This window comes from Rhinolophus ferrumequinum, chromosome 15 (genome assembly GCF_004115265.2).
Source record: "Rhinolophus ferrumequinum isolate MPI-CBG mRhiFer1 chromosome 15, mRhiFer1_v1.p, whole genome shotgun sequence".
Classification (NCBI taxonomy): domain Eukaryota; kingdom Metazoa; phylum Chordata; class Mammalia; order Chiroptera; family Rhinolophidae; genus Rhinolophus; species Rhinolophus ferrumequinum.
Genome location: NC_046298.1, coordinates 18,666,118 through 18,685,330, shown reverse-complemented (window position 1 = coordinate 18,685,330; position 19,213 = coordinate 18,666,118). Strand labels below are relative to the sequence as shown.

Sequence of the window (19,213 nt, the reverse complement as noted above, 5' to 3'; positions counted from 1 at the left end):
CAAATACTCCAAGTAATTCATGTAAAAAAATTATTAGAAAATATTTTTATTATATAATATTATTGAACAGAAGAATACATTTTCTATTAGTTCTGCCCCATGTTTTTTTCTTGGCTTTATTTATCCCTTATGTTTAAGATGGTCTCCAGAAAAAGTTACTAAATTTTAAAATTGGATAAAACTAGATAGAAGAATGTCAAATAACCCAAGATGTTCCAGTATCTCCCTTTGTAATAGTGATTCTAACTTACCATCTTTCACATATTAAGATAGCACATACTAGTATATATTAGCTTTAAATTGCCTTCTCTAATTAGACCACCAGTCTAGTCCTGCTCTGATATATATAGCACCTTTTAGTAAATATTTTAATTTGTTCTCATAATGCATTTTTCCCTCCTAAACAAGCTAAAAAAAAAATGTCATGGCTCAAGGAAATACTTCTTACTCTGAGACATCTCCAACTCTAGAAAGGGATACTTTTAAATCAGAAAGCACTTTTGCCTGTCTTAGATTATGATTACTTCTGTTTCCCAGATTGAAGAATACTATATATCTTTTTAATGTATTTCATAATACTGTCCATAAAATTAAGTTTCTATCTACTGTTTAAAAAATTGTTATTATTATATGGTCTTGGACAGAAATAATTCTCAACATATCCTCTAAAGGTAGTAGAATCAACATTGGAAGAAACTTCAAAAGACCAGTTAGAATCATATGCTCATTTTCAAAAGAACCAAGGCACAGAGTTTAAGGGACTTGCCTCATATTGCAAGAAAACACAACATTCCAACAATTAAAGAAGATTATTAATTATTTGCATGAATGATTAAAAAAACCGTAGGTAACCAGCCATATGCGACACTTTATCCTTGGTAACAAACAATACTTTTAGTTAACTGTTGATTACTGAATTCATAAATACTTTGATCCTCCCAGTTAATCATTAAAGCACATATCCTAACTTTGATGTGGATAGGGATAAGGAAGAATGTTGTGAAGGAAGGCTAAAATTAGAAGTATTATTAAATGATCTTCATTCCCAGAAAGAATCAACTTAAAAGTTTCTTTTGAAAAACCCTAACACTTGAAATTTTCATCTTCAAAGCATTTGGCAAATTGGACATCTGTCTCACTATATAGTAAGACTTGACTGAAAGTTTTCAGCCTGTTAAAATGTTGCAGGGGTGGCAGGTTGGCTTAGTTGGTTACAGAGTGGTGCTGGTAGCACCAACGTTGCCAGTTTGATCTCCGCATGGGCTACTGTGAGCTGCACCCTCCTTAAAAAAAAAAAATGTTGCTAAAAGCCTTAAGAAATGACCTCCATCTTTCAAAAAATATAGGGGGGAAGATAGGGAAAACCTAATTAAAACAGAAATGCCATCGCATCAAATATTGATTTTAATACAATTATCATTCTCAAACCATGCTGAAAACAAGAATTCTTACACATAAAAGAGGAACATAGCTGAGTCCTTGTTTTTGTCCAAAATTTGAAAATTTGGAAATTTGAAAATAAAAATTAGCTTAGATGAAAAGGGAAAGGATCTACCAAAATACATTTATGTCAAGGGAAAAACACTTATCCTACTAATATATCCCGCCCCATTACTAACAGCGTTTCATTGGTTGGGACTATTTCTCTACTTCTCTAATTATTAAAATTAATAAATCAAATCAAAACAAACCCTTGTGGACTGAAACACTCTACATTTCCCTAAGAAGGGTACAGAGTTGAATCTACATTATATGTACAAAAGCATTGTTAACAAAAATACATCGGAAAGAAAAAAATACATGGGAAAGTAACTAAATACAGAACGTAAGGTATTTCAGCCATCTCCATAGCCTGCCCCTTAAAACAAATGAAATAACATGAAAGGTCAAGTGGAAGGTTTAAAAAGCATGGATTCATTTCTTCATCAAAAGTATTTTCTGTTTAACTGACTCAAGTGTTTGGAAACTAAAGAAGTCAGAAGTTTTAACATATCTATCCAAAGGAAGCAGCAGTTAATACAGTCATTACCATCACAGGCTCTGATTTCACACAGAACTGGGTTGGCTCTGCTACTTCAATAACCTCTCCAAGACTTTAAATTCTTATTTAAACTCTTTAACCCCATTATCGCAAAGATATTCCCTCTAAACTGTAACTGTATAACTCAACCACATATATATTCTAGCGTTTACTCTTGTCTACTTCTCGTAAGACATAAAAAGATTAAAGGAATATGTATTATGCTGTTAATACTATTGTCATTTAGTATTTAGTCCAAATTAAACACTTTCACAGTCTCCATTAGTGAAAAACTCCTGAACAAGAGCATAGGTATTTAAATCCATGAAAACGACAAACAGTCCTAAATTAAGTGGTAGCTACTGCGCGTTAAGCTGCTGTATCTATTTTTCTTGTTATCTGTTAAATCAGTTAGACAGATAAGGGAGGAATGAAATTCTAGGTTTATAAACATAGAATATGAAGAAAGAGAATGGAAAATCCATAATGGGTTTCCTGAGGAGAAACTTCTTAGAATACAAAAGTAAAATCACTTCTAGAATTTATTTTTAAAGGAGAATGGTTGCAAAGTTTCTTTTTGGGGTGGTAAAAATGTTCTAAAATTAGATTATGGTTACACAACTCTAAATATACTAACAACCACTGAGTATGTACACTTTAAATGGGTGAATTTTATGATATGTAAATTACACATCCAGTAAAGCTGTTTTTAAAAAAGAGAGAGAAATAAAACAAGTACAAGTGAGCAATGCACAAGAGCAATCTAGGTATCTCAATGTTCCTAATAAACTTCATGGAAAAAACTCTCTCTTCATATTAACTGCTATTTGTGAAAAGTGAAATTATGAAGAAGGCCAAGCTGCCAACTAATCTAATTTGCTTTTTAAGGCTCTTCTTCTAGAGGATCAGGAAAATGCTACAAGCATAGTTATTCTAAATTTAGTAAAATGTCTGATGGAAATCATCCAAAGTTCTTATAAATAAGAAGAAATACAGACTTAATAAAATAGATGACTCTGAACAACTGCACCCAAAATGTATAGGTTCAACGTGGAGGGAGGTGGTTAATAACCAACTTGAACAAAGACACTGAATTTGTGAAGGACACAGGCTTCAAGAGGGACAGACTGTATGTCATACTCATCACAGATCATGAAAGGCTAGAATATTTGTCCAAATGAGTAAAGTGAAATTTAATAAGGATTAATGTAACAGCTGGTAAAAACTGCTCTTGTGCAATGTACTTAAAAGCCCTTACTCTCTTTTTAAAATTTAGTAATGATTTTACTTTTGTTTATTCTGTCATTGGTCTACCAGGAATGGGTGACTATTGTCTTATATTTTTTTCTATTAATGTTGCAAATAATTTGTGCAATAGTAATGTTTAATAAACTCACTTAATGGTTCATTATGAATTTTAATTGACGAAAATCCAATATACGCTTCAGTATTCATGTAGTAGAATTAGGGCAGGTGGGCTACAATAAATAACTCTGTTAACATACATTATGAACATAAGCGTATGAAAAAAGAAATTAGGCAAAAAGGGGAACAAGCCCAGAAGAGCAAGAATTTGTCTAATCTTGGTGCAATAGTGCAGAGCAGAGCCTAGGACAACTAGGGGAAAGGAAGAAATGGAAGAATGAAATCATTTCAGATAATGAAAGCAAACTAATGCTTCCCCGTGTTGGGTGGGAAGGTGAACGGTGTAAAATGCGCTGACTGGCTTGTGTGCTTGGTCATCAGGAAACTCTAACTGATCCATTTATGTCACTGATCATTTCTGGGTCAATATGGTCCTTTATTCTTCAACACTGACTACGAAGGGGTGAGAGTCTCACTACACTGCATCAAACTCAAAGTGGACAGAAATTCTACCCTGAGGGCACAAGGCAGTGAAAGAGAAAGGAAAAATTGGTAACTTAATAGTATAGCTTTTTTTCCCCTTCTCATTTGGGAATTGTGTTCCCTAACTGCCGATCGCCCAAATCCCATTCTCTACTACTACCCTTTGCATGTTGCTCAGTTCCGGGAAAACATAAAAAGATTTGAAACCCCCATATTCCCTCCCTTTCCCCCAGAAGAACCCTGGGAGATAAAACAAAGAAAACAGCTAAGAAAAGCATGCTTTTCTTGTTCTCTCTCAGCAAAATAACTACATTAGTAATACAATTACAGCTACCATTCATTGAGCATTCGTCGGGGGAGGTACTGTGCAAAGCTCTTTATATACATATTCTGACATAATTTCACAACAATCCTGTGAGGTAGGTTTTACCAATAAAGAATTTGAGGCTTATGTAATAGTAAAAAACGAAAAACGTGATAAAACAAAAGAAGGGAGTGATAAATGTAAGGTTTAGGACAGTGTTTTCCTTTGATGGGGAGACAGAGATAGGACAGAGAAGGAGCAGAAATACATTAGACTGAACAGTGGGTTCACGATGTTCTTTTCACTAAAGTATATAATCAAATCAATAAAAATAAAACAAAATCAAATAAATAGAATAAAAATTAAAGTTATACATGGATAGTGCATAGCCTCACAGAGTATAAGGCTTAAATAAAACAATCTGCTAAAAAGAACTCTGTAAATTATTTTTCCTTTTTGGAATTTTTATCCCCACCTCACCACTGTTGACCTGATAGCTAATATTCAACGTGCAACTGCTTTAGGGTCAAAAAGTAAAGACCAAAATTGTCAGAGAGCCCACGTACTTTATGACTTCTCGGAAGACTGTCTCATTTACTTTCAGGTAACAAAAATAAATAAAAGTTGTACACAATACTACAGACTTAAGTCCATGTAGAAATGAACAATAAAAAAGGTGGGGGGTTTCTGTTCAATTGTCAAGCAAGCAGCTAAATGGATATATATGTGGTAAAAGGATGACACTTTGTGTTGGGAATAGTTAAAAAATTTAACAGAAAGTAAACTAATGCTCAGTATGGATATTTGTTATTCAAATAATGAATGCTCCCTTACATCAGATGCAGATAATACTGAAAAGTCCATTAAAAAATGTTTGTATCTTGTTTTAAAAATAAGATTATTATTATTTTTTTTACTTTAAATCCAAAACCACTGTAGCACACAAAAAACTTTCAAAAAGTCCTTGCAAATGGTTTGGGAACTAATTGCCTTTCTCTTGCATCTATTAACTATCTCAGTAAGCTGGTGAATCCCAATGCTATGGTTTCACATCAGACATTCTAAAACTAAATGTCTAGCACCTCCACCGTTCTGCACTGAAAAGAGACAGCATTCACTCTGTTAAAAACACTTCAGTCTCAGTCATCATACTTGGCATCTCCACTGGAAAAATGTACTGGCTGCAGGTCTACTGGATATTTGGTTTCTAAAAGATTATTAAGTCCAAGAATAACTGGTAGGTGATGCTGTTTTAATAAAATGTTTTAAGTTCAAATCAATTTAGTAGTTTGCTGTCACATACTTACTTAATCATATCGCTTCTTCCTGATCGTATTTTATTATAGAACACAATCTAGTGTTCTAAGGTAATTTTAAATAATATACAGAGCATAAATTATATCAATTTGGGGAATAAGAAAAACGAGGTTCACAATCATTTTAATGTAACACATTACATATTTTTTCTAGTGGGTATCACTTTTCACTTAAAAACTTCATGATTATTTTCTAAATAACAAGAGTTACAAAATACAGAATGGAATATAATATTGAACTAACCATTCTAATTATCTACATTCTTAATTTATTTTTATTATTTTCTGAAGAAATTACTTAAGTCTGTCCCAGAAAAAACAACTTTCAAAGTCCTATCTACAAGAAACTATTGAGTAAAAAAAATGTATAACATAATTTTCAAAGCTCTTACAGAAGTACGTTTACAATACAGCTTTGAGAACCGTAGCGTTCAGACAGAGGCCAAGAAAGATGAGGAGGACCCAAGGGTATGGGTCCAAGAGGAATGAGCAGAAGCCTAGTGGGGTATGGAGTGTGGAATGAGGTATTTATATATTTATGAGGTGTTTCAAAGTACAATTCCACAAATACCTATTCATTACAAAGGCGAAACAGGGTAACTTTAAAGTGAAGACGTTGGACAGACACCACCTTCATCAAGTGATCAAAGTGAGTTCATCAGTAATGACACAAATCAATCTTGTATGCCACTCAGGATGCAGTAAGAATAGATCATTCTTCTGTGATGCATAACTGGAATGCAATCATGAGGAAGATTGCAATCTCAAATTAAGAAACGTTCCACAAAATAACTGACTTCTAATCTTCAAAAGTATCACAATCATGAAAGTCCAGGAAAGACCAAGGAACTATTTCAGATTGAAGGAGACTAACAAAACATGACAACTAAATGGGCAAGTAATTCTAAACTAGATCCTTATGCTACAGGACATCACTGGAACAACTGGAGAAACCTGAAAGGGGTCTAAAAATTAGATGGGAAAAAAACGTATTGATTTTTTTTTTTAATTTTGGTGGTTATATTGTGATTATGTTGGAGAATATCCTTGTTTGTTAGAAATACCTACTAAAGTATTTAGAGGCAATGAAGCGTCATGTCAGCAACTCACGTCAGCAACTTCCTCTAAAATAATTCAGGAAAAAATAAAAAAGTTCTTTGCATACTCACAACTGTTTTATAAGTTTAAGATCATTCCAAAAGTACACAGATGCACATGTGCCAGTTTCACTAAAAATTTAATGGTTAATTACTACACAGTCCAAAATTCAGCTCTGTACCTAGTAGTTTTACTTTTTTAAATCGCAATTTCCAAAGAAATGAATATATCAAGGGAAGCAAGCTTATTTCATGTCTTCATATTCGGGTATCTGGCCATCAGAAATAACCTACATCGTCCTCCCTCTCACGTCTGCTACCATTTCTGTCTAAAATCATACAAACAAAACCAAATACTTTGTTAGTGCCGTGAGAATGGCAAACAGGATATGAATTTAAAGATGTTTAGGAAACAGATGGAGAGAAGCCTAGTAATTGATGATGCTGGGCACACAAACTGCTCTACTTTTGTATACTAAAATGTGTCCTAGAACTGGAACAGAATATTATTCATTTATTTAAATATTGTTTTTAAAAATACAGATATATAATAAAAATGAAATTTCTTTGTGAACTCACCAAAGATAACTATTAAAACACTAATACATTTATGTTTCCTTTCCATATTTTTCTATGCATATTTTTAAAAGTTGAATAATGCACATACTTAATATCAAGCTTTTCATTGAACATTAATTTCTCATATGTACTGTATCTCTGACACCTTCATATTGCTATGCATCATCTTTATGTCTATTTTCTCTCTCTCTAATTAGCTGAAAACTCTTCAAGGGCAGAAACTATGGCATGTCTTCTTTGAAGGACTAGAGTTCAGCAGTACCTACTTACAACAGGTATTCAATGTTTATTGATGAGGTTATCAAATACTAAGGAAAGCTACTGGGTAATAATTCTAAGTTGTGAATTAAACTTTAGGAAAATGTCTAATTTTCATACTATTTTAGAAACACTTTTAATAAATAAAAGCAGTAATCAATAACATTATCAGTGGTAAGGTGACAACACTGTACTTGCTACAGAACAAATCACAGTTCAATAAATATCCTCATTCATTTATTCATGTATTCATTCATCCAATAAATATACACTGACTGCCTGATATATGTAAAGCAGTGTCCTAGGTCCTAGGGATATATCAGAAACAAAACAGACAAAAATCTGCATCATGGCCCTTCCATTTAATGGGCTTAAACTGTGGTGACTGATTGCTTGCTTGCTAAAGAGAGGAGGAGGCTCCAGAGTCCTACAATTTTTCTGTCCTTATTAAACTCACATTTAATTGCAGTACCACTAAAATAAGTTCATTTCTGAAACATAAACAGTAGAAAATTCTCAACATACATTTATTTTAAACATTTATAGTACACGCTTAATAATATAATGAATACACACTTATAATTTAGCTGAATGTTTACAAAACCAATAAAGCTCTGTTTCATTGCTTAACACTTAATACTTAATAGTTAGTCCTTTTTAAACTAAAATAACCATGTACTTATAAATGTATGTAATACTCTATCAATGAAAATAAGCAGAATATTATTTTATGCATATTATTTTGTTTTTGATCTTGAAAGGACAGTTACTAAATGATGATTTGCTCATTCATTCATTAAGCACATTACTGAAGTGTCCATTATGTGCCAGGTACAATATAAATAAAATAGATTGAGTTCCTAACTTCAAGGTAGCTAAAGAGTTTATTTTCTAAAAGAAGAAAAACCTAACTTTGTCACCACTAATCCACTTTGTGTGCATAGGTGCAGACACGAAAGTAACTTGCGTCTCTGTTTTCAAATAGCATACAGTCAGTCCAGTGTAGACTGCAAGTACATAAATCACCAATGGAAGTAATACCAAGATATAGATTTTATATGCGGAAAAAAAGGAGAGAATAAATATAAAAAGATCAAGGCAAGAATGTTATGAATGGAATGAATATAGTTTTATGAGATTAATCTAAAATTTGTATAAAAAGCACAGAATTTTAGAGAAGTGGTGAAAGTATTAAGCATAACCTCAGTTTCCACACAGAAGAAATTATGTTCCAATTAGGTTATGACTTGCTTAGCATAGCCAAGACTGGTTAAAGCTGGGTCCTGAGCAGGAGAATAACTGGCTGAAAGATAAATTCTTTCCCCAGCATTCCTGTTTATGAAATTAGAAAGAACACGGAAGTTAGAAACTCCCTTTGTTTTACCTACTATGTTATTATGCCTGGCACATAAAGGGCACTTTGATAATGTGCTTAATGAATAAATATATGAATGAATGAGCAAATCATCTACCTTGATTGATTCTCCCCAAACACTTCTAAAACATTAATTCTTATTTTTATACCCATAATCTTAGTGAGAGAAAACAAAACAAAAATCCATCTTGTTTTCGTTATTACCAAAATGTCCTACCATCTCAATTAAAAGTATTATTCTACATTATGTTCTACCCCAGATGCCCTATTCTCCCATATCTCATCTTCCACTTCTACCTTATCATCACCTGAACCACCATTTTCATAATGAACAAAGAAAATTACTTTTCATGCTTTAGGGTCTTCATTTTCATTCATTTTTAAAATTGCTTCCTGTCAAATTTCTTCTTTTCTATTCATGTTAACATGGATTTTTTTCCTCCTTCAACACTGAAGAAATCAACAAGGCTCACTTTGTCTTTTCTACTCTACACTAGGATTATCAACAATAAACAGAAGAAATATGCAAACCCATACTTTTAGACATAAGCTGACTGTTTACGGAGATCAAAAATATTTGTCTACCATGAGTGACAATAAACAAATGACCAAGTTCATTACTTCTGCTCCTTAATTATAAGACAGTGGTAATTAATAAAGATTATCAGAATGAAGATGCCTGGGATTCCATCACAGACCTAATGAATAAGGGTTTACAGTAGATAGCATCACAGAATGTATGTTTTTATAAAGCTCCGTAGTTGATTCTGGCTAACAGCCATTATTTAAAGCATGAAATTCAGCCTCAAATGTACTAGCCTGAGTTTATTACCTCTGTAAGTATTGCTAATTTTTTTCTCTGAACAGCTGGAAAACAAAACGAAACAAAAAACAAAACAAAGAGCTGAACCATCCTCTGCAGATTATCTAAATTTTCAAAACTTGAAACCAATTATATTCACATATCAAAAAGAGGAAATGAATGTTGTTTATCTCTCCTGACTAAAATTATAATGGCTATTTCATATGCCAGTAGAGAATTTTGGTTATTTGACACTTAGATTTGATACATATAGACTTGAATAATACCTAAAATAAGTAAACAAATTAGCACAATTATTATTATTTTGAGCCTGAGAGAAATTATCTAGAATGATCTTTTATGGGAAAAACCCAATGACTGTCAGTGGGTAAAATTCCCTCACTGCTGGCACATGGTACCCCCTCCAGATCATCTCCTGGCTATTCTCTAATACAAATAATATTATATGAAAGTTTATGTGAAACTTTGCTTCCTGCAAAAAAAAAAATAGCTTGACTGTGATATATTAAGTAGATGTCACTTTACTGATCAACAAGGCTACTCTTTTTATTAATTCTGATAATGATTTTCAGGTGTCATTTGACAATAGCAAATGAAAGGGAAGCTTACGCAATTCTTTGTGCCACAATGTGGTCCAGAAACAGAAACAACTCAAGAAAATTGAAAATTGTTCTAAAAACAAATTATATCTGATAATTTCATAATTTAGAGTTTACAAAGTGCTATTATAATTATAATCCTAAGAATGATACATGTGAAAAGTGCTTTGGGTATGAAGTATATATACATGAAAATGGGTAATTATTACTAATCTTACAGGTCATAATTTCAGAACAGATTTTTTTATAGTGTTTTGATTTTTTATTAAAAGATAACATATACAGAGAGTACCACAAAAAGTATACACATTTTAAGAAAGGAAAAAACTGTATTAAAATTGTAATACTCAATATATACTGATAACAAAAGGTGAATACAAGCCATGTGTATACATTTTTTTGGCACCCCCAGTATATATAATAAAGTATATATATCTTAAGTCTTGAGTTTGACAAATTTAAATAAGTGCACACACCCATAACCACTACCCAGCTGATTAAGCATCTTTCATGCTTCTAAATATAGAAGCAACCAATCTTTAACTTCTATCACCACAGATTGTAGTTTTACCTGTTTTTGAACTTTATATAAAGGAATCCTACAGAATATACTCTCTTGTGCTTAGCAGCTTTCACTCTTAGCAGCACTTAGCAGCATTGTCTGTTCAGTGTATCAATGCTGTTGCTTACAGTTCATTCTTTTGCACTGCTATATATTATTGTGTCGTACGAATATTCTATAGTTAATCTATTCTTCTGTTAAAGGACTGAGTGATTTACAGTTTTTACCTATTACAAAAATACTGTTATGAACATTCTTCTTTATGCACATATGTACGTCCCTAGAGGTGAAACTGCTGGGGCATAAGGTATATGTATACTCAACTTTAATATATACTGCTAAACAATCTTCCCAAGTGGTTGTACCAATGTACGCATACACTCTTACCATCAGTGTATAAAAGTTCTGGCTACTCCACAAGTTCAATCATAAATAAATGTTTTTATAATTTTTTATAAGCCATCTGGTGGAGGTGGTGAAGTGGCATATGCTGATTGGCCATGTGCTTATCTACTTCCCTGAAGTGACTGTTCAAGTCTTTTACCCGATTTTTTAATTGGGTTGTCCTTTTAAAAAAAAAAATTACTTGTAGGAGTTCATTATATAATCTAGATATAATCCTATGTAAAACATATACATTATAAATGTCTTCTTCCATATATGGCTTGTCTTTCCACCCCCTTAACGGTATCTGTAATTAACAGGAATTCTTAATTTTAATGAAGTTTAACCTATCATGATTTTTGTGTTTGTTTAAGAAATCTTTGCATATTGCACGAACATAACGACATGCTACTGTTTTTTTTTTCTAGAAGTCTTTTTGCTTTATCTTTAATATTTATATCTGTGATCCATCTGGGATAGGTTTTATTGTAATATGAGGTTGAAGTCAAAGTTCATCGCTTTTCATATGGACGATCAATTGACCTAGCAAGGAATGTTTGTTTTCACTCCAAAAACATAAATCTCAAAGACATGCAATTTTGGAAAGATGGAGGAGGCGCACTCTTCACTATTCCTCCCACTAAGTTCAGCTAAAAACCCTGGACGTTATATACATTTTAAAACTCTCTCTCTCTCTCTCTCTCTCTCTCTCTCTCTCTCTCTCTCTCTCTCTCACACACACACACACGGGCAACCGGTTAGCTCAGTTGGTTAGAGCGCAGTGCTCTTAACAAAGTTGCCAGTTAGATCCCCATATGGACCACTATGAGCTACGCCCTCCACAACTAGATTGAAACAACTACTTGACTTGGAGCTGATGGGTCCTGGAAAAACACACTTAAAATAAAAGTTAAACACACACACACACATACACACATACACACACACACGAAGACTGAAAAGTGGAGAAGAGAAGCTAGACCAGCTAGAGGTGGTGGGACCCAGGAACAATACAGCAATAAGTTCCCTAGGTTTTCTTTTTCTCTCACATATCCCAGATTGGGTATCAGAGAGGTCAATAACCTAGAAATGCCAATGGGAGCAGACCAAAACAAACAAACAAACAAACAAAACCCTAAGTCATTTTTGGATTAGTTTTGATCTATTGATTTTTCTCATTATATGTTGTAATTTTTCTGCCTCTTCCCATGACTAGTGATTTTTTATTGGATGCTAGACACTGAGAATTTTACCTTGCTGTGTGCTGTATATTCCTATAAATATTCTTAAGCCTTGTGTTGGGATATGGTTAAGTTACTTGGAAATAGTTTGATCCTTTTGGTTCTCGCTTTTTAAAGCTTTGTTAGGCATGACCCAGAGCACGTTTAGTCCGAGGTTAATTTTTCCTTACTACTGAGGCAAGACCCTTTTTAATACTACGCAATGTCCCCTGAATTACGAGGTTTTCTACTCTGGCTGGTACAAACAGGCATCATACCCAGGCCTCTGTGAGGTCCAAGTACTGTTCTCTCTAATCTTTTCAGGTAGTTGTTTTCTCTTGGGTAGTTTCCCGGCATGCATGTAATGATCACCATTCAACTGAATACTTAAAAGAGACCCTATGCAGATCTTGAGTTCTCTCTGTATGCATTTCCCTCCTTTCCACTACTCTTCCCTGAGAAGTGTAGCTATCTTGGCTTCCCCAGACTCCTAGCTCTATTTTCACAACTCAGGGAGACCACTGGGTGCTACCTGGACTCTCCTTTTCTGCACCACAGTCTGGAAACGTTCTCCAGGAAGTAAGAGAGGACCCTTGTAGGGCTCATCTCATTTGGCTTCTTTCCCCCCAGGGATCTTTGTCCTTCATTGCCTGTTGTTAAATGTAAAGAGAATCATTGTTTCATATACTTTATCTGGCTTTTTAGTTGTTTTAGGCAGAAGGGTAAATCTGTCCCGTTACTCTATTATTCTGAAAGCAGAAATTACAGTATTGTAATTTTAACCCATATCAATTACGTTCTTTGCTCAGAGAGGATGAAGAACTAATATCACTGTGTTCTACTTCACAACCTTCAATAGATTTGAAGATTTTTCAGGTTACTTAATTAAATGTTCAATAGTGTAAATGTCCTATGTAAAAGACACTGGGTTAAATCTTTTGAGGTTTAAAAAATGCAAGTCTTAATCTTGTAAAAGTACAAAATTACTCTATACACACAGACACACATAAGTGTAACCTTTATACTCTAGGCACAAAGGGAGATGTAAAAGAAATTAAAGACACAATAGTCTATGCCCTCAAAGAACTGAAAATCTAGTTGGAATAAGGCAATATATATTAAACATTTGGAGAATAAGAATAGGTAATACATTGCTGACAATGATTATAATTAAAGACCAGAGTCAGGAGACCAAGGTCTTGAATAATCAATGAAATAGTCTTTGAATCTTCTGAGTCAGATCTAGTAGTATAACCAGTACAAACCTATCATAACACAGTCTGTAGCAATAAGCAATTATCGTAGACTCAGGTATCTTACAAAACCTAATTTTGACTGTTCATTGCAGCAAGAGTGCTAACTAGGCTATTAAAATGTATAATTATGTGGCAGCATAGCTATAAAATAATACAACAGAGCACTAATTAAATATCTGTTGAATGAATATTTAAATGAGTACATAATTTGTGGTCATGCAGCCTTATCCCTCTCCATTTTCCTTGTTCCCTCCACACTCTCAAGATTTTTAATTCTTCAGTCATGTACTCCCTCATTTACCTTTATTTCTTTGCAAATGTTATGGTTTCTGCCTGAAATACTGACCTTCCCATAGCCCCCTACAATTACTACTTCTTTCCAAGAAGCGGTTTCCTGACCACTCCAGTCTTAGGTGTCCTCCTATGTATTTCCTCTATCAAACACTGTTCCACAATGGCCAGCTTGTCTAACTGTATTGACTCTGAGACTACACAGATCATGAAGACAGTGGCTGTGTCAGTCTCATTCACCCTGTCTCCTCAGAAATAGCACAGTGCCCAGCACAAACAGGCATTCATTTGATGAATGAGCAAGAAAACAGAAGTTGTGGGAATACATAAGATTGCTGACAAAACATATAAAGAATGAAGAGGCAGAAGAGTCAGAATGAAAAAAGAAGCCAGGAAAGAAGCTAGAGAAGAAGAGTCAGAGGAGAGTCTGGTGAGTACAGTGTCAAAAAAAGAAGTATCTGGGAGTGGACTGCCAAAAATGAAAATGCCTCATTTAGTTCAAATTAAGGAAAAACTTGAAAGAATGCATTTATTTGACATGGCAAAAGGTACTTCTTGATTCTCTTTGCCCTAGAAGTATCAAGGGAGTGCTGGAGACAGAAGCTAGAATGCAGAGCTGAAGACCAAATAGAAGTGAGGAAGTAAATGCAGTGTAAACAGAAATACAGGCTACTATTTCACAAAGTCCTTCCAAAGAGAAGGAAAAGGATACTTAAGGAGACAGCCAAATAAAGGGTTTATTTTATTTTATCGTGTGGAAGAAGAAATTGTGTATGCTTCACAGAATAAGGAAAATATCCAATCAGGAGGAAAAGCTTGAAGATCCAAGAGAGGATACACAGAATAAATTGAATTAAGAACACCATCAGATTTGACAATTGTGAAATCACAACTATTGAATTTCCTAGAAAATGCTTACATGCTAATAAAGGCTTAAGTAAGAACTGGATGGTGAAAAGGTTGAAATTAGTATAGCAATGAATATAATAAAATAATTTTCTAGGGCATTGTTACAGGATTGTATTACTATAGGAATTCATTTTCTAACTTTCTTTTTAAGTAGAATTTCTTTTGAAATGATATTACATGCAAAGTATCTCCATAGAAATTGTAGCTAAACACAATTTGACAACTACTGCCATGAGGAAACAAAAACATGAAAGAAAATAAAAAAAGGAAAGTTAGACAATATTTAGGCGAGGTAAAGTACGTCATGGAATCAAGTCCAGGTTGTTCAGGATGCCTTAGGAAAAGACTGGGCATTTCTTCCACTGACATGAAAGAAAAAGAAAACAGAAAATGAGAAGACACAAAGTATTGAGATGAAGAGGTAAAAAATTGAGGTACTTCAGTGGGATGGCTTCAAAGTGCTCTAGAAGAAAATTGAATTATTTCTATTTGCCTGTGACTGTGCTCTAGAAGCTGACACTTAAGAGGCATGTAAGAAACTCTTCTATACCTGTTAATGTTTAAAGGGCCAATTATAATCATACAGGAGAATTAAGGAATTAAGATTCAGGACAAAAGTTCTATTAGAGGATGTCAATATTATTATTAAACAAAAGCACATGAATTCTTATTTAGCTTGATCAGGAAGTCAAAATCATGAGACACTATATATAGCAGATGATTCATAGACATTTCAAATATTACTGTAATCTTTTTTGCATGAAGGGGAATAAGGAAAGAAGGAGAAAGCCACCTTAGAGGTCATTCTGAGAAATGTCTAAAAATTCCTTAGAAATGTCTACAACCACCATACAAACAATATGATCCTTGTGTCAAAATACCAATACTGTTTACAATAAATAAGAGGTAAGCAGCATGTCATAATAAAGGCGCAAAGGTAGTGACAACTGGGCTTTCACTGTAGTTCTATCACTTACTTTCTGTGTGACTTTGGGCAAGTTACAAACCACACTAAGCCTTGGTTGTCTCATTTATAATATGGTAATAATAATACCTATCTACCTTGTAGAGTTGTGAGTGCTAGCAAGAATATATATATACCACATGCCTAGAACTCACTGTCCAGCATAGTGTAGGCATATGATTATTATGCTGATGATTAATTAATTCATTCAAAAGTAATTTGCTGTGAGCCAAGGGTACAAAATTGAATAAGACAAAAACCATCCCTGTCCTTAAGGAGTTCCTCTGTAATGAGAAACAGAAAAACAAAAAAATAATAATTTTTTGCAACAACATGGATGGACCTAGAGGATATTATGCTAAGTGAATTAAGTCAGAGAGAAAGACAAATGCCATATGATCTCACTTATAGGTGGAATCTAAAGAACAAAACAAAACAGAAACAGACTCAAAGATATAGAGCACAAACTGATGGTTGCCAGATTGGAGGGGGTTGGGAGGCTGGCTGAAAATAGTGAAGGGATTAAGTACAAATTGGCAGTTACAAATTAGGGGATGTGAAGTACAGCACAGGGAATATAGTCAATAATATTGTTATAACTATGTATAGTGCCAGGTGGGTATTAGACTAATCGGGGGATCACTTCGTAAATTATATAAATGTCTAGCCACCATGATGTATACCTGAAACTAATATAAAATAATATTGAATGTCAACTGTAATTAAAAAATAAAAATCAATTTTTAAAAAACAGAAATAATTTTTAAAAGTTCAAAGTAAGATAAATGCTATGAGAAAAAAACGAACAGGAATTTGTAATAAAGAATAATGCAGGAAACACTTTAAGATACTCAGGGAAGGCCTCTCTGAGATGTTCCTATGGATGAGAAAGAATCAGCAACTCAGAGAACAGAAAGAGAAGCAAGGCAATCTGAGGAAATAACATAGGCAAAACTCCTTAGGCATTGAAAGTCATTGTGTGTTTCAGTAATTTAGCACAGGGTAGCTAATATAGTAATCAAAGGATTCCCCTCGCTAGTGTAAGACAAGGTTAGTGGGGATGGTAGAGAGCAGACTGTGCAGGGCCTTGGCATCTTTGTTAAGGTCAAGATAATGTTTACTAGAACAAAGTTGGAGGTATCGTGCTGATATTAAACTATACTACAAGGCTATAGTAATCAAAATGGCATGGTACTGGCATAAAAACAGACTCATAGATAGATCAATGAAACAGAATAGAGCCCAGAAATAAAACTAAGCCTATCTGGTCAATTACTCTATAACAAAGGAGGCAAGAATATACAAGGAGGTAAAGAGTCTATTCAATAAATTGTGTTGGGAACACTGGACAGATACATGAAAGAAAATGAAACTAGACCACTTTCTTACACCATAGACAAGAATAAACTCAAAATGGACAAAGACTTAACTGTAAGACCCAAAACCATAAGACTCCTAGAAAAAAACATAGTAAACTCAGACATTACCCTTAGTAAGATTTTTACTGATATTTCTCCTTCGGCAAGGGAAACAAAAGAAAAAATAAACAAACGGGACCACATCAAACTAAAAAGTTTTTGCACAGCAAAGGAAACCATGAACAAAACAAAAAGACAACCTACTGATTGGGAGAAGATATTCCCGAATGATACATCTGATAAGGGGTTAATATTCAAAAACTTACTAAGAACTCATACAATTTAACATAAAAAAATCCCTAAACAATCCAATTAAAAAAATGGGCAGAGAACAGAAATAAACCCATGCCTACCGTGTCTCCCCGAAAATAAGACCTAACCAGAAAATAAACCCTAATGCATCTTTTGGAGCAAAAATTAATATAAGACCCAGTCTTATTTTCGGGGAAATACGGTACCTCCTGGGAGGGCCAAGCTACCCTATTTCCCCCAAAATAAGACTGGGTCTTATATTAATTTTTGCTCCAAAAGACGCATTAGGGCTGCCATTTAATCTATGATAAAGGAAGCAAGAATATACACTGGGGTAAAGAGTCTGTTCAATAAATGGTGCTGAGAAAACTGGACAGATGCAAAAGAATGAAACTGGACCACCTTCCTACTCCATATATAAGAATAAACTCAAAATGGATAAAAGACTTAACTGTAAGACCCAAAAACCACAAAACTAGGGAAAAAAACGTAGTAAACTCAGACATTACCCTTAGTAATATTTTTACTGATATATCTCCTCAGGCAAGGGAAACAAAAGAAAAAATAAACAAATGGAACCACATCAAACTAAAATATTTTTGCACAGCGAATTAAACAATCAACAAATTGAAAAGACATCCTACTGAATGGGAGAAGATACTTGCCAATGATACATCTGGTAAGGGATTAATATCCAAAATTTATAAAAAACTCACACACCACCCAAAAAACAATCCAATTAATAAATGCGCAGAGGACCTGAATAGACATTTCTCCAAAGAGGACATACAGACAGCCAATAGACATATGTGAAGATGCTCAACATCACTAATCATCAGAGAAATGCAAATTAAAACCACAAATATATATCACCTCTCACCTGTCAGAATGGGTATCATCAATAAATCATCAAACAATAAGTGTTGGTGAAGATGTAGAGAAAAGGGAATCCTCGTGCATTGTTGGTGGGATTGTAAACTGGTGCAGCCACTATGGAAAACAGTATGGAGGTTCCTCAAAAAATTAAAAATAGAACTACCTTTTAACCCAGCAATTCCACTTCTGGGCATTTATCCAAAGAAATCTAAAACACTAATTCGAAAAGATACATACATCCCTATGTTCACTGCAGCATTGTTTACAATAGCCAAGATACAGAAGCAAAGTAAGTGCCCATCAATAAATGACTGGATAAAGAAAATGTGGTATATACCTCATATATACAATGAAATATTACTCAGCCAGAAAAAAAAGAATGAAATCTTACCATTTGAGACAACATGGATAGACCTAGAGGATATTATGCTAAGTGAAATAAGTCAAACATAGAAAGACAAACGCCAGATGATCTCACTTACATGTGGAATCTAAAGAACAAAATAAACAAAACAGACTCATAGATTACAGGGCCCAAACTGATGTTTTGCCAGATGTGAGGGGGTTTAGGGGTCTGGGTGAAAAAGGTGAAAGGATTAAGAAGTACAAATTGTATAAAATAGTCATGGAGATATAAAGTACAGCACAGGGAATATAGTTAACAATATTGTTATAACTATGTATAGTGCCAGGTGGGTACTAGACTAATCGGGGGATCACTTTTTAAGTTATATAAATGTCTAATCACTATGCTGTACACCTGAAACTAATATAAAATAATACTGCATGTCAACTGTAATTGAAAAAAGATAACGTTTATTGAATGCATGGATAGATGAATGGATGCATGAAACAGTTCCAT

At 33.8% G+C, this 19,213-nt stretch overlaps 1 protein-coding gene across 6 annotated transcripts in view; it reads right to left on the bottom strand.

Annotated features, from left to right (window-relative positions):
- Window positions 1–19,213, bottom strand: part of NFAT5 (nuclear factor of activated T cells 5) — a 104,115-nt gene that overhangs the window by 59,219 nt on the left and 25,683 nt on the right. The gene's annotated exons all lie outside the window — the stretch shown is intronic.